Source organism: Aquarana catesbeiana, linkage group LG12, assembly GCF_042186555.1.
Source record: "Aquarana catesbeiana isolate 2022-GZ linkage group LG12, ASM4218655v1, whole genome shotgun sequence".
Taxonomy (NCBI): Eukaryota; Metazoa; Chordata; class Amphibia; order Anura; family Ranidae; genus Aquarana; species Aquarana catesbeiana.
The window spans coordinates 27002203-27007963 of record NC_133335.1 but is presented as its reverse complement, the minus strand read 5'-3'; positions in this window follow the sequence as shown (position 1 = coordinate 27007963).

Sequence of the window (5761 nt, the reverse complement as noted above, 5' to 3'; positions counted from 1 at the left end):
ATCCCTCCCAAAAAAAAAATTCTCCTCCCCCACAAACACACACACTTTCTACCATTTCACCTCCTCTAGCACAAACAAACCCAACCCCCCCACCCCCCAGCACAAATCCTCTTCCTCCACCCCCTTTCCCAACACAGATCCCTCTAAATCACCACTCCTAGCACGCACATCCAAATGTACCCTCCTAGAACAATTGCTACCCCTTGCCACCCCTCAAATTCTCCCTTCCAATAGAAATCCACTCCCCTCCTATCTCCTCACGACACCCTCCCACCTCACATGATACCACAGTGCCCAGGGCAGCCGCCCATCCTGCCCAGCTCTTGTTTTGGCCCTGGGTTTGGATCTGCTTTAACTAGGAGGGATGGTACAAAGTGGAGCTGGGCTAAATTAAATGATGGCAAAAATAAACAACAAATGAGCCAATGCGTTAAGCATTAGTAAAAAGGTATGAATAATTACGAAGTGTAGAGGCAAATGAACCCCAATGTTACTACCCTGTGATTAAAAAAACACAAAAATGAGGATAGATAATTATCTATACAAATGCAATGTGTACAAGATGGGTTAAAAACCCAAAAAGACAAAAAATTAATCCAAAAATTGAATGAAAAAAAAAGTGAGTCCGTGTGATGTGGATTTTTCAATGGAAAAAAACTACAAAACATAAAACACAAAAAACAACAAGAGTCCATGCAACTAGTGTGCTCAAAAAACGAAAAGCAACAAAATAGTCCATGCAAATGAGCAGACTTGATCACAGTGAAAATCAATTCAAAACCACCACAGAATTGTGCAGGGAATAAGAAAGATGCCGTCAGCATGCTGCTCCTTCCTACGCGTTTCGTCACTCCCACGTAGGGAGGAGCGGCGTGCTGACGTACGTGCTGCGCCAATCCCAGAAGGAACGGGCGGTTGTTCGAGAGCCAGCCGGCTCGATTTTATCCTCTTTGCCTTATTTGCTCTACGATGCTGTAAGTGTCCATTCGTCTTTTATTTATTAAAGTTTATGAGGTTTTACACTATGCGAGCATTCTTCTGTTTTCATGTGGATTTCACCATCTGACTGCATTGAGTGTATCGCTGCTGCAAGTGAGGAGCTGTTTGTCTTCCATTGAGACCCTAGGCTGGGTTATTAGCCATCCGCTTTCTATGGTCCCCTGTCCTATGGGACCGCTCAGTTCCGGTAAGCAGCAGTGTGGTTGTAGGTGGAGGCATCTTTCCTATTCCCTGCACAATTCTGTGGTGGTTTTGAATTGATTTTCACTGTGATCAAGTCTACTCATTTGCATGGACTATTATATTGCTTTTCGTTTTTTGAGCACACTAGTTGCATGGACTCTGTTGTTGTTTTTTTTTGTGTTTTAGGTTTTGTAGTTTTTTTTTCCATTGGATAATCCACATCACATGGACTCACTTTTTTGTTCATTCAATTTTTAGATTAATCTTTTGTCTTTTTGGGTTTTTTAACCCATCTTGTACACATTGCATTTGTATAGATATTTTTGTCTATCCTCATTTTTGTGTTTAAACTCACAGGGTATTAACATTGGGGTTCATTTGCCTCTACACTTCATAATTATTCATACCTTTTTACTAATGCTTAATGCATTTGCTCAATTTTTGTTTGTTTTTCCCATCATTTAATTTAGCCCAGCTCCACTTTGTACCATTACTGTCTGGCGCCGTATAACGTCTTGAGTTGCAGCTTGGCCTTTTAGGAACAGCGCAGTTTTTACACTAATTTAACTAGGAGGGAGTCTACCATAGCATGGCAAAATGTTATGTCTGTGTGTGTCTTTCCTTTAACATCTGAGTATAAGTCCCCTTTTAGGCTGAACTTTAAGCAGAAAAAGACAAATGAATGCAGCTCTGTATTCAATATTATATTATTAAATGTATTTTATACAGGGTTGGTGCAAGGATTGTTGACACCCTAGACGAAACCTCATTTTGCTGCCCCCCCTTCCCCCCACCCGGCTTCACTCCCTTTACCCTGCCATGTAAACCCCACCCTTTAAATGTAGCCTCACCAGCGCCCATCAATGCAGCCTCACCAGCGCCCATCATTGCAGCCTCACCAGCGCCCATCATTGCAGCCTCACCAGCGCCCATCAATGCAGCCTCACCAGTGCCCATCATTGCAGCCTCACCAGCGCCCATCAAATGCAGCCTCAACAGCACCCATCATTGCAGCCTCACCAGCGCCCATCAAATGCAGCCTCACCAGCGCCCATCAAATGCAGCCTCAACAGCGCCCATCATTGCAGCCTCAACAGCGCCCATCAAATGCAGCCTCACCAGCACCCATCAAATGCAGCCTCAACAGCGCCCATCATTGCAGCCTCACCAGCGCCCATCAAATGCAGCTTCACCAGCGCCCATCAAATCCAGCCTCAACAGCGCCCATCAAATGCAGCCTCAACAGCGCCCATCAAATGCAGACTCACCAGCGCCCATCATTGCAGCCTCACCAGCCCCTATCAAATGCAGCCTACCAGCGCCCCTCAATGCAGCCTACCAGTGCCCATCAATGAATGTTTGCTTGTTACCATTCATTCGGGAGTCACGACACAGACACAGTCCTCTGCCGCCACTGCGCCTCTGACAGGCGGCTGCCTGCTGATGCTGAGACTTAATTGCTTGCTGCAGAGAGAAGAGAGTAAGAACACCAGTGGCCGGGCGCCCCAGGCAGCAGTGTGCCCTAGGCGGCTGCCTAGCTTGCCTAGTGGTAGCACCGGCCCTGATTTTATAATAGCAAAAAGGCTAAGCATTAAATGTGAGCTGGTATCATCCTTCTGCTATCCCATATAGAGCTGTGTTTATACTGGGAGTGGGAGAAGCAGCACAAGTTATTCTGCAGTGCTCTAGTGCAAACAAGGAACATGCTAATAGGAGGAGAGAACAGAGTGATGGAGAGATGAGCTCATCAATCTACTGCTTCTCCTTTCACTGTCCAGTCACAGACTGGGAGAAGGATACAACCTGTAAGTGTTACTGAACTGCAGTAGATAAAAAAAGTCTCCTCTACTGGTGGACAGGGTTGTGCTGTGTGGCAGAGCTGTGTAAATCTCAGGACAGGATGAAGAGAAATACAAATCCCTTGGCATATCAACCAGGTATGTTTATATATGTATTTCATCTGTGTACAAAAGTTCAGCTTTAAACATTCTCCTGGTTGTGCTGGGAAGGCAATACAGGAGTTATCAGTAAGAGTAAATCACAGTTTAGTGTCACACAGTCATACATACACTCAGGGCTGCTTTTAGAAATCACGAGGCTCCATACAGCCTACCTGACAGGGCCCCACCCTCCTTTTTTTTTTTTTTTAACATTCTTTTGTAAGCCTTGATGGAAGGGCCTTTGGTGAAATATCAGGGGTCTAAACAGACCCCTGATGGCTCATATTTGAGGCAGAGAAAAGCACTGAGGACAGAGATTCCCCAGCCCCTTTCTCTGCAGCCTCAGCTGCACTGGACAGTGAATAAATGGGAAGTGCTCTGAGGATCTCTGTTCATTCACAAACGGCTGCACAACACACACAATTTACTATGCTTCGGTGATGAATGTACACAATGAGTGATCGGTGCCAATCGCTCACTGTGTCAATTCAGGAAAGGAAGAGGCTGGTAAATAGGACACATTTGCTGCACACACCCCCTCTCTATCCTAAAACATCCTTCTGTGTGCCTTCAGCAGCTGCTGGCGGCAGAGGAGAGGAGGGAAGCTGGCAACTCTGCAGGGGAGGGGGCCACAGAGGATAGGGGCCGGACAGCAGGAGTGCAGATACTAACCCCCCTGCAGTGCAGCCGAAGGAAGAAAAAGAAGAAGCAGGCAGAGCTGCAGGGGGGGAGCCACAAGAGTTGGCAATAAGGCAGTACAACAATCGCTCCTGCTCAGCAGGTGCCTGGGTCCCCCTTTTGAACTGATGGTGCCTGGGCCCGGTACAGGAGTGCTGGCTGTACTGCCTTATCAGCAGCCCTGCATACACTATATGGCTAAAACTTTGTGGACACCCCTCCATATTACTGAGTCCACAGGTTTCCAGTGTTTCCAGGGGCTGTTCCAGGGTACTATTAATGCTACAAGATATTCTTTTTAGACAATTGTGTACTGCCAATCTTGCTCAGTAACAGTTTAGGGGAAGCCCCTTTTCTGTTGGAGCATGACTGTGTCTCTCCAGCTCCATAAGGACATGGTGTGATGATGACTTACTTTGTCCAACCTCAGTACCTGACCTCACAAGTGCGCTTTTGGCTAAATGAGTTCCCGAAAGCACACTGCAAAATCTTCTGTACATCCTCCCCTGAAGAGCGAAGCCTATTAAAGGGGCCAACTCCATAATAATGGCTGTGGTTTTGGAAAGGGATTTCCAACACGTTCATATAGGTGTGATGGTCAGGTGTCCACATACTTTTTGGTCATATAGTGTAAGATGAGTGTAAAACTCTGTACCTTTTGCAGGGAATCCCCATGCTGCCCTTGGGTGTATTTCAGAAAGCTCTCTGCCCACTTTATTGTTGTGGCTTTATCCATCCTTGTGTTACTAAAGGGAAGGCACAGCTTCATCTCATCACAGTACATCCATATCCTATGCCTGGAAGGAAACAGCTTCTTGAGTAGCTCCAATACACCAAACCTTCCAGACAAATACACTTATGCCGCGTACACACGAGCGGACTTTACGGCAGACTTTGCCCGGCGGACTTTTCGATGGACTTTATGACGGACTTTCCAAATGAACGGACTTGCCTATACACGATCAACCAAAGTCCGTCGAATTCGTACGTGATGACGTACGACCGGACTAAAACAAGGAAGTTCATAGCCAGTAGCCAATAGCTGCCCTAGCGTGGCTTTTTGTCCGTCGAACTAGCATACAGACGAGCGGACTTTTTGACCGGACTCAAGTTTGACGGATAGATTTAAAACATGTTTCAAATCTAAGTCCGTCCAACTTTTGAGAAAACAAAGTCCGCTGGAGCCCACACACGATCTAATTGTCCGACGAAATCCCATCCGCCGGGCAAAGTCTGCCGTAAAGTCTGCTCGTGTGTACGCGGCATAAGTCAAGGCAGAAATGTTTTCCAATTTGGATACATTAATTAGCACTCGTCAACTTTTATAACAGCACAGGATTGTAGATGTAACTATAAGCTTAGCTTCCCATGAGGCTACTATGGAGGCCTGTTGGGGTACTCAAATGGTTGACCCCACCCCCTTCCCTTCCTTCCATGCACTATTCCAGGGATCTTCAAACTACGGCCCTGCAGCTGTTGCTGAACTACACATCCCATGGGGCATTGTAAAAGTCTGACATTCACAGACATGACTAGGCATGATGGGAATTGTAGTTCCTGAACAACTGGAGGGCAATAGTTTGAAGATCCCTGCTATATTCATCACCTCCTACAGCTTTTCAACTGTTCAGAGGGTAAATCAGAGTATTTAGGGGATTTTCAATCATTCAAGCAGCTTTGCAAAGCAAGCGTACACATGATGTGACTGTCCTCAGTTTAACACTGCCCCCCCCCCAATGTTATCAGCTATTAGCAGGGGTACTATATGAGTCACCAACAGTTTTATAGGGATTCATCTACAACAGCCTTGCTCAACCTCTTTTTCCAATAAGGAACCCTTGAAATTAAATAGAGGCCTCTGGAAACCCATAATGGTTATGTCTACAGTACAACATGATAAGTTGTATACATAATAATAAATAAAAATATAAGGCATGGGACATTGGACACCCAGTGCAGGT